The sequence below is a fragment of the Limulus polyphemus genome, unplaced genomic scaffold (assembly GCF_000517525.1).
Source record: "Limulus polyphemus unplaced genomic scaffold, Limulus_polyphemus-2.1.2 Scaffold9675, whole genome shotgun sequence".
NCBI lineage: Eukaryota > Metazoa > Arthropoda > Merostomata > Xiphosura > Limulidae > Limulus > Limulus polyphemus.
The window spans coordinates 1,009-12,341 of NW_013675285.1; the positions used below are offsets into that span (position 1 = coordinate 1,009).

General features: G+C 38.3%; 1 long non-coding RNA gene across 1 annotated transcript in view; it reads left to right on the top strand.

Moving 5' to 3' along the window:
* The first annotated feature begins 1,176 nt into the window (after positions 1-1,176).
* The window catches only part of LOC106476034, a 13,625-nt gene continuing 3,468 nt past the window's right edge, over positions 1,177-11,333 (top strand). The window contains exons 1-2 of the long non-coding RNA XR_001291864.2: positions 1,177-1,250; positions 2,745-2,872. This is a non-coding gene — a long non-coding RNA (uncharacterized LOC106476034). The remainder of the gene's footprint in view (positions 1,251-2,744; positions 2,873-11,333) is intronic.

The window sequence follows — 11,333 nt, forward strand, 5'->3', positions numbered from 1 at the left end:
AGAAATGTCCTGTAAAATCAAGAGACTTTGTTGTATTTTAATTTTGTGTTTGTAAATTCTGTACATTTAAATAAGTTATTGTTAATTATCTATTGGTTAAATGTAAGTGGCTATTGTTCAGGACGAACAATACTAAGGAAGGGGCAGTGTTACAACAGCGAAAGTCACGTGACGCTGCTGGCGCGTTTTTCGAATGTTGGAGATGCCTCTTTGTTAGTATATAAGCATGGCAGAAAAGCCTGCTGGAATGAATGAAGAGGGTTCCGGGTAATTTACATTTCTGTTTCGAGCTAATGTGTGTTTTGCACTCGTAGAGAGTGAAGTTATCGAGATGTTGAATCGCTGTGATTTATAGCGTGTATTATAAAAGTTGTTAAGTTTAAGGGGACGAGAAACGTACTGATTTTGAAACTACTGTGTACTAGAAGTTTGTATTGAGGAAGAATAAACTGATTTAATTAAGAAAGGACTTGTATCGCTGAAGTTCATCGGAAATAATTTCTACCGGAAATTAACAAACTAGCAGATACATAACAATATACTGTGAGAAGTGGTGTTGAGTTGTTGTTGCGTGGATTAATATTTAAATCAAAGGATATGGTATCATGGTCACTGTCTATGTTTTCTTGAACACTGAAGTTAGAAGTATGTGGAATGAATGATTATTGATTATATTATTAAATATGTGTTAGAGTGGCGTCATTGATTATCATTAGGTTGTTGTTTTCGATTAGGGCTTGCAGGATTTTTTTCATTGGTGCTGGTTGTACAGCAATGAAAATCTGTGTGTTTTGAATTAAGGTCATCTAGGATTATTGTATAAAGTAAACTCTCCTACAACGTGGGTTTGTCCAACAGGGATTCACTTACACACGCAAAAATAATAGCAACCAATTATCTGCCGAACACAAAAAATTCGATTATGCGCGGTTCGCTCAACACGTAAACATATGAAGTTATAAGCAGTTTTTCTACAGGTGTGGGGTATACGAAGGAGCGGGTTATTTTCGTGAAAATGTGAATGGGTAGTCTAGTACAGCATTTTATTTTTGTATTAGGATAGTTCAACGAACTTTACATTCTAGAAAGGGGGGCAGCATTGTAAACTCTATTTTAAATATTTTAATTCACTTGTTCGCTAGAGGACGTGTGACATAAATATTGACAAATTTCGACTAACATTGGTTGTGTATGCCGGTAAGTACCGAGTTAGTGGTTTTTGCCAAAGTGAAGTATTCAGTGTTTGAACGGTAGATAGAAGATTGATTAACTAAATTTAATCAGCAAGTTAGTTATTAAAAAATGAAATTTCTATTAAATGCTATTAGTGAATTAGCCCTGCAATAGTTTCAGTTGGAAAGTTTTCTATTTAAAGTTAGGCTTACAACAGTACAACTACAAGTGAAAATAACTGTAGTACTAGGAGTAGCAGACGTTAAAGAAATACATAATTTTTTTTGTTGTTGCGTGGACTTGATCTCACATAATTTTTACTAAATAATAATAGAAAAAGCAATGCAAAACAACAGAACTCGTTATAGCAGTATAAGTCATAACAATCGAAAATATTTTCTGAGATAAGGATCAGTTGATAAGTTTTAACAGATAAAAAATATGCATTATCTCAGTTTGGTACAATCACATTGATTTACAAATTACAGTACATAAAATCAATACTGTAAGAATTTCTAAATCAAAGGACGAGAAACGAACTTTTGTTGATGTGCAGGAAATAGTACAAGAATATATTTCTTTTGTCAGGTGTTTCTTAAAATATAGCTTTTCATCCCAAATGTTTACCTTCAGGCTGTTGTGACACTCGTTGCACGTGTTTATTTATTTTTTACATTGTTTATCACCTACTGGAAGTAAAACGAGTTTTTTGAGGAGCAAGAACCACAAAGTGGTTTCTCCTCTGTAGAGTATTGGCTCTGGTTACAGTGCTAGTGGATATCTTTTTTTTTTATTATGTGCTGCATGTAGTTTCTCTTTTGCGTTTTTTAGTTGTAATATTTTATGTACTGTTTTTAGAACTAATGAGGTATAGAGAAATTAGTAAAGTTTAGCTTTAGCAAGCACAGTTTTCTAAGGACTAAGTTCATAAACTTATGAAGTTGATAATCATTAATGTCTGTTTCTTTTACATGTGATAAAAAACATTCATTTGAAATTAAAACAAGTTAAATACATCTTCATTTCAAACAAAACATTTCTTATACATATATAAACAGTTGAAAAGGATAATATTACTATTTACCTGTTCTATCCATATTATGAAAAACTATGGACTGGTTGACATTTTGATATAATAGTGTTTGTTAAAATATGACAAGTTTTTTTGTTTATTGATAAAGAATGAAGGTTACAGAATTTGTCATTTTTATTTGAAACAATGCTTCTTTGAACATTTTGTAATCAACCAAATTTTTTTTTGAGTGTATGATTGCATAATAGCATATCTATCATGAATTAATGAAAGACTCAAATTATCAATAATTTCATGAAAAAGGTATAAGGATACAGAGTTCAGTACTTCGGTAGTTATGGGATATTATGTTTTAGTATAATTATATATCTGAGGTATACTTCTCAAAGTGGTAACATCATACTCTTGAGTCATAACAAGATAATGTGAATATTTAGATTAGTATTTGTTGGAGACCTTGTAACCTTTCTGAATAATGCAAGTTGTACTTCTTAACCTTGTTTGTGATATAACTATAAGCTCTGATCTGAATATAAAGGTGAAGCTCTGATGTAACCATGGAAATATTAAAGATGAAGGTTGAACCTTTTTCTGATGAGGAGCAGGACACTTTGCTGGATATCCAATTTGTGAAAAAAGAAGAAGATGGCTTTATAATAACTAGTAGTAAGTATATGTATATATATATGTGTGTGTGTGTATTTACTATTTTGTGTTATTTTCAAATAGTGTAAATTTTATGTGTTCTGCTTTAACGGTGTGAATTTTCTATAATAGATTGAAAATGTCTTATCTAAAACCCTTATTAGATTTCCTGTGCCACAATTGTATACCAGTAAAATTATATAGCATTATCTTGCTTATTTTGGTTTTTAAGACAAACCTGAAACTATTGACACTATCTTAATTATATTCTATATTATCACTTATGTGTTAAGTTAAACCTGAGACCTTTACAATGCCAACTGAGCTAAAGGATTATCCTACTAGTTACTGGTTGTAAAGCACTTCTTAACAACTCAATGTACATTTAATCCATCGCACAAACAAGGTCCATCCTTCGGCATTATTTCATGTTTATGGGACAATGACAACATGTATAATCTTCTGCACAGGATCTGACCTATCTCAGTGTAGCTAAATTCTTGTAACTAAGTAGTGTGATTGCATCAGGAAATTTTAATTGAAAAACTGTTGTTGGACCAAGGTAATGAGTTAGCCAAAACTAGCAATACTTAGTTAGTTAAACAACTTGAATGAATCACTTTGAGTTAAACATAAAACAAGCTTAAAGCTTCCTTGTTTGTTGTTTTATGAAGTAATGACAGAAATATTTACTTGAGGAAGTAAACAAAAATTATTGGTATTCGTAATGAAATGTCATAAAGATTTTGAATCATAATTTCTTGACTGTTGTTTAACTGTTTTCTGATGTAAACTTTATTGAGCTGGTGGCCACATGAGCTTGCCACCAGCTGCATATTTCCTGGTATTTAAATAAATACTGTTTATAACAGTTTACTCCACAACTTACAATTTATTTCATAATTTTGTCAGTTCAACTTCTATAAAATAATTTTTATCATTGTAATCTCATAGTTGATGTTTTTTAACTGTAATATTTTTTAGTTATTTTACTAGTAAAAAAACTATTGAGATTGTCATTAAAACTAATACTGAACAAAAGTGTAAGAGTGCTAAAATATGCTATTTCATTGAGAAATTTTCTGTGTATAAATAAGTAAAAACTTATAGTTCAAAAGAAAATTCATAAAAGTATTTGAGATTAGAACTAAATACATGGAATTTCAATCTTGAGTACTGTAAAATATTAAAGTACAGAAAACTTTGATGTGAAATGCTAATCTTAAATCTTAGTTTAGTGGTAAAAACGTTTTTTTACCCATAATTTCAAACCACTGATAATTTTATTTTAAATAATAATTTTTTTAAGTATTTCTAATTCCATACCAGGTATACTTATCTCTGAATCACAGTTTGGCTCTTTTTGTTAAGTAGAAGTCACTATCAATGTCACACAATCTAAAGTTATTAATGTCCTTGATGCAGTATTGTATTTAAGTCATATCTACCCATAGTTTTCCACTTCCACATGATTTGTTTGCACATGTGTTTGGGGACTACTTAAGTTCTACCTTTCAGCAGCCCAAAGCCAAATTTTCTAGTTGAAAGTGTGCTGTTCACATTGTTAGCTCTGATATGAATTCATTTAGAATTTACCATTAACCTTCATGTTACCACTTCTGCTAATTTAGAAGTTTTTCTTCCTTTAACTGAGGCATTGTTCTGCATTAGACTATGGGTTTACAAGGTTATCTCATGGGCTGCTTTTTTTGGCCATTATTGATCAACGTATTTGGTTTGTGCATGCTAAGCTACCTGCAGTTTTCATGATGGGATTTCCTACTCAAGTCAATATCAATTTCATGAAAATTGCCCTTACTTACCTGCTTGTGAACTAGCCAATCTTTTGTTCAGATCTCTTCACCCTCTTTTTCTTAAGAGAAGAACGTATCAACTGTGACCCTCTTTCTGATGACACTTCTGCTGACTTGACTCAGCATGTCATTCAGGTATATGTTAATTTATATTTTGATCCTATTCCTGTAATAGCTGAGGGGACTAGTCTTATATTAGATTATTCTGTTTTAGAATATTTCTTTTCCTATATTTTCCTGATATTAGATATATTGTTGATTCTTTCAGCAATTAACATTCATTTTTTTCACATTAATTCTGTTTATCATCATGCTGTGGATATTTTGATGGGTTTTTTAAGTTAGATCATTGGACTACAATTTAATCCAGAAATTTCTTATTGGGAAATATTTATGTGGATTTTTCCTTGGTGGACTTGCAATTTTCCTCATTTCAGTTGATGATGAATCTGATTTTGAGACTGGATTGTTCAACATAGCTTTTAGCTATAGTTGTTCTCTATCTCCAAACTTTTTTTTTTCTCAGTTTGACAGTAGTTTTTTGCAGCCCTTAAAGGGCTTGGTATTAATAGCAGTCTGATTATCCAAGATAAGTAAAACCAGAATTCAGACAACAAATTTTCATTACATACTAACCCAATTAGGCAAGTGGAAATTATTTGGGTTAACTCGTTTCTTGGACATTGCTTTTGACAAATGTTGTCCTTCTGCTTTAATTATCTGCACAAAGTTGTTTAACTTAAATGATTTCCACATTCTGTTTCATGCTTAATTCCAAAATTCTTGTTAAGTGACTGATTGCTCTCACAAGTTTTCTAAAGTAAATTTTTTTGAGATAAGTTTCATGAAGTATCAGATTCTCCTCATCACACCACTTTGGCCAGTGTTATTTTGGTTTTCTCTATTACTTTCTCTTTCTCACAGGAAACTGATTCCATTACCATCATTATTTTTCACAGTGACATTTGGTGTCTCTATCTTTGGTGTTGCTCAGACCTTTGTCAGCACATTTGTATTCTCTTCTTGGTTGGCTTGGATGTTAGCCCATTCATTTGCATGTTGCTGTTTATCAGTCCCATTGGAACATTATTTATCTCTGTTGTCCCTATTATTCATAGATCTGTACCAAGCTTTTCATCTATAATATTTCTGAATTCCTTGACATTGTCCAAAGTGGTACTTGGACTTAGTGTTACAGCCCCTAACTTGTACTTTTGAACCTTTAGCAAAATAATTTCTTTATCATTGTTTCTCATCACATATTTTGTACTTGTCAGGTATCTATGGCCGTGTTGCATCAACTACCGTATATTCTCATCAGATTTTATACTTGTATCCTGATAGAACCTTCTTACCTAAAACATGAGCTGTAAAGAAGGTGACCATTGTTTCTCACCTATCCTGACTGACTCAGATTTTCATTGAGAGGCCCCTCCACGTGGATTCCTGTATGTGGTGAGGGGACCTCCCAGGGAAGGTTCTGTATTTTCAGTTACTTCCTCTGGGATCTAAACATCCACCCATATTTTTGTTGTGCGTGACAACCTGTGAAGGGGAGGAGAGGATCCTGGTGGTTGAGTGGTGTCTGGGGCACTGCAACACACCACTTTGGCCTTGAATTCCTGTAGATGGGTGGCCCCCAGGGTCAATTGGCTGGTCCACTCGGGCAAGGTCAACTGAGTACCAGTGTTGGGCATTCTCAATGGATGTTATGGACATCGTGTCTGATGCTGGTGTTTGGGTATAGTGCTCACGAAACCCTGGCATTGCTGCAGTATCCTTGTTTGACATTATTGCATCTCCTCATGGGAATCCATGGCGGGTGGGGTCAGTGGGCACTGAATCTTTCTCCTTAATTATGGATCCCCACTTAATCCAAATAAAAAAAATGTTAAAACCCTGCTAATTGGTAAACGACCACACCTAGAAGACTGAACAGCAGTCTCCATCACAAAGTACACCTGTACCTTGCTTCCTGATCCTGCATTCACTGTCCAATAAATCTTTAGGGCAAATGTCTCCCTTTTTTATTCAGAAGGGCTTAGAGGGCTTGCTGGCTGTCCAAAGTCAGTTAAGAAGCTCCATTCTGGAGACATCTTGGTTGAAACATCCACAGCTAAGCACAGTGAACTCCTCTTGAATTCAAAGGCCATTGGAGATATACCCATTGAGGTTACTCCCCATGCTTCCTTGAATTCATCATGATGAGTTATTTTTGAGAGGGACTTGAAGTCTATCCCCGAGTCAGAGATCCTTGCTGGTTTCTCCAACCAAGGAGTTTCAGCAGTTTGAAGGATCTCCACTTGTCAAGATGGTATTATGGTGCCGACCTCAGTTCTGATTTTGACGTTTTCATCACCATGTCCATCTATCGCTGTTAAGGCAGGTTATTTGAACTGTAAGGTACAGCCCTATATTCCCAACCCTCTCCAATGTTTTCAGTGCCAGCAGTTTGGTCACTCAAAGATATCTTGTCGTGGTTCTGTGACGTGTGCTTGTTGTGGTGGCAAGGACTATGACGCCTACGAGTGCAAACTGGACCCTCACTGTGTTAATTGTAGTGGTTCCCACCCCTCTTACTTTAGGTCTTGCCCTAAGTGGGTGGAAGCGAAAGAGGTACAGCATTTGAAGACAATTAATAACATCTCTTATCCTGATGCTTGGAAGCTATTGTTCCCTACTCCATCTCAGACATATGCCACTGCACTATGCTCCACTGCTACAGTGGGAGTGCAGACAGACCTTTCCATGCCTCCATCTGAGTCTTTTTTTATGCCATGTGAGAGGTCTTCTGCCCTCCATGGATAATAAAGTTGATAGGTCTACGTCTACTCCAATCTCTGTTCCCACTATTCCTTCCAGTGACTGCCTGGGTCAACCTCCTCGGGGCACCAGCCTCTGGTGTCCATGTGGTTCCTTTTGTGGCCCCTAAATGCAGGATGATTATTCAATCACATCCTCAGTCATTGGATTCTCACTATGACAGAGATCTGCTTGCTTGATCAAGGGCAGGATCCCTGGAGGTCGATCGACCTCTATCTAGTAAAGAAAAATGGCATGGTTGTAAACCGAAGGGTTCTCCACCTTGTTCTTCTAAACCTACATAAAAATGGCCACTTTGATACAGTGGAACTGTCGAGGTTTTTGTTCTAATCTCGATAGCATTAAGGCCTTGATTGACTCCTATCATCCTGCGTGTCTCTCCTTACAGGAAACATTTCTGAAACCTGCCGATACAGCCACCTTTCGGCAGTTTTCTTTGTACCGGAATGACAGGTTGTGTGATGTAGTGGTGGCACTGCTGGTCGACTAGCATGTGCCCTCCTTATCTGTTTCCCTCGATACACCCTTGGAGGTCGTAGTTATCCATGTTTCCTTGGGTTGTACCATCACTGTTCTCTCTACCTGTCTCCTGGGGAGACTTATGATCAATAGGACCTTGATGCTCTCCTTGACCAGTTGCCATCTCCATTTTTATTTCTGGGAGACTTTAATGGACACAACCCTCTCTGGGATGGTGCTGATATTGATTCTCTCTTCAATACTGGAACATATACTTATTTTCATGCATCTAGACAGTCTTTTACTGCCATTGATCTCTCGATTTGCTCCCCTTCACTTTTCACTCGCTTTTCTTGGATGGTCAACAGTGAACATGAGGCAGTGATCATTTTCCTATCATTATGAGGGAGGTTGGCCATGATCGATGCCACCCAACCCAAGTGCCACGGTGGAAGCTGGACCAGGCTGATTAGCCATCTTTCACCTCTCTCTCTGAACTTGATCCTGCCTTTGTCTGTCTGCCATCAATAGACGACTGTGTGGTTGCAGTGACTGACTCTATTGTCCAGGTGGCTGTTCATTTTATTCCTAAAACCTCGACAGGTTTTCCATGGTATCCTCGTTCATGGTGGAGTCCTGCCGGCCAGGAGGCACGGAAGGCTCAAAAATGGGCCGGGGATTCCTTCCGATGGTATCCCTCTCTTTCTAACCACATTGTTTATCAGCGGGCCTGTGCCCATGCTTGGTAGATTCGATGTCAAAGCCAAAAGGAGTCTTGGATTAAGTTCACTACTAGCATCTCTTCTCCCACTAGTTCCAAAACTGTATGGGACAACATTTGGAAAGTCACTAGGAGGTATGCTTCCCATCCCCCTTTCCATCTTGCTCTCCAATGGCCAGGAAGTTGCTGATGTCCAGAGCATTGCAGATGCTCTTGGCCACAGCTTTTCTTCTAGCACTTCTGTTTCTTCCCCTGCCTTCTTGGCCATCAAGTCTTGGGTAGAGCGATTGCCTCTTTCCTTTCGGGCCGATCGTCTCTATGATTATAATCACCCCTTTACACTGGTGGAACTCCAATTTGCTCTTCATCAGTCGGACCTGATGATGTTAATTATGAGATGTTGCGCCATCTCTCTCCTGCCTCTCTTGCTATTCTTCTGGTTATTTTAAACTGGATCTGGCATGAGCATGTTTTCCTGATGCTTGGTGCCAGGCTATTATCCTCCCTTTCTCTGAACCTGAGAAGGATCTCAAGATTCCTTCTAATTATTGTCCCATTGATTAGTTGTCTTTGTAAGGTCCTAGAGAGGATGTTAATGCTCGTCTTGTTTGGTTCCTCTAATCGAACACACTCCTCTCACTCACCCACTGTGGGTTCCGTCGACAGAACTCCACAATGGACCATCTGATTCGACTTGAAACATTGATCAGGGAAGCCTTTCTCAAGAGAGAACACCTTGTTTCTGTGTTCTTCGATCTCGAGAAGGCTTATGACACCACGTGGAGGTATGGAATTTTGCAGGACCTCCATTCCTATGGGTTGCATGGCCATCTACCCATTTTTATTCAAAACTTTTTACTGAACAGGCGATTCCAAGTTCGTGTGGGTTCCACTCTTTCCCGTTCCTTTCCACAGGAACTTGGAGTCACTCAGGGCTGTGTCTTGCGTGTCACACTTTTTAGTGTTAAAATTAATGCCATGACTAATAATCTTCCTTCAACTGTTGCAAATGGGCTCTATGTTGACAATTTCCACATCACATGTCAGTCGTCGAACATGAGGTTTATTGAGTGGCAGCTTCAGACTGCCCTCAATTGGTTGTTGACATGGACCACTCCAAACAGTTTTAAATTTTCTTTTTCCAAAACTGTTTGCATGCATTTTTGCCGCCAAAGGGGTCTCCACCCCGATCCCGAGCTCTGTCTCGGTGATATAGGTATTTGTGTGGTCCCTGAAGCAAAATTCTTGGGGCTTATCTTTGACCGTAAGCTTAGCTTCATTCCGCACATCAAGCAGCTACATTTCAAGTGTGCAAGGGCTCTGAATATCCTTCGTGTCCTCTCTTCCAGCTCTTGGGGAGTGGATCAATGTTCTATGCCCAGGATCTATTGTGCCCTGATTCGATCCAAACTGGACTATGGGTCTTTGGTCTATGGTTCTGCCATGACTTTGGCCTTGAAGATGCTGAACCCCATTCACCATCTGGGGCTTCAGCTCTGCACCGGGGTTTTTCGCACTTCTCCAGTCCAGAGTTTGTACACCGAGTCCCACGAACCTCCTCTTCACCTCTGTAGTTTGCAACTTTCTTTACAATATGCTACCAAGCTTCGATCCTTACCATGGCATCCCACCTGGGATTGTGTCTTTCTTCCTCATTGTGCCATGCTCTTTTTCAGAACAGACGGTCTGCTATTCCTTCCTTTGGCTTTCATATCCAGGCACAACTGGTTGAATTGGGTCTGGCATTGGATGACATTGCTGTCCCCAATGATCAGCCCATTCCACCATGGCATATTACCACCCCTTCCTGTGACCTTTCGCTGAGTCATCTGAGGAAGGCGGTTACTCCCGATTGGAAGTACCGTCTTCTTTTTGCTGAACATCTTTCGAGCCATTCTTCTCTTCCTATTTACATGGATGGTTTGAAATCGGGTGACCCTGTAGGTTCTGCCATGGTTCTCTACAGTTTCTGTGTTCACTGCCGAGTTGTATGCTATTTCTCTTGCCCTGGATCATGTAAAAGCTATGCAGTACAGTAATTGTACTATTTCCACTGCTTCTCTTAGCTTTCTACTGTCCCTGGAATCGCTTAACGTTAGTTCTCACCCTGTTCTTGTTCATATTCAACACTGATTGGCCCACTTTTCTCTATCTTCTATTTCCATCCAGTTTTTCTGGATCCCTAGCCACGTCGGTATTCATGGGAAGAGCTCGCTGACACCGCAGCGAAGTCCATCCGCTCTAGTGCCATCACAGCTATGCCTGTCCCATACATGGACTTCAAGGTGCGGCTTTGTGCCAGTTGGCTGTCAACTTGGGGTGAGCAACGTCATAACAAGCTTTTCCAGATCAAACCTTCTGTTGGTCTTTGGCCGTCTTGCTTCTGTAAGGATCGGAAGGAGGAAATAGTCCTGGCAAGGCTACGCAATGGTCATAGTTTTTTACCCCATCGTTTTCTTTTATCAGGTATTGACCCACTGATGTGTAGCCATTGTGACACTCAAGTCACAATAGCCCACATTTTACTGTCGTTACAACCATGAGTGGCGACACCATTTTAGACACAATTTTTCTAAGAGTTTACCCCTGACATTGGGTAGTGTCATTGGTAATGGTGACTCTGTCCGATTAGATTGTATTTTTAATTTTTTCCACACTATAGGTC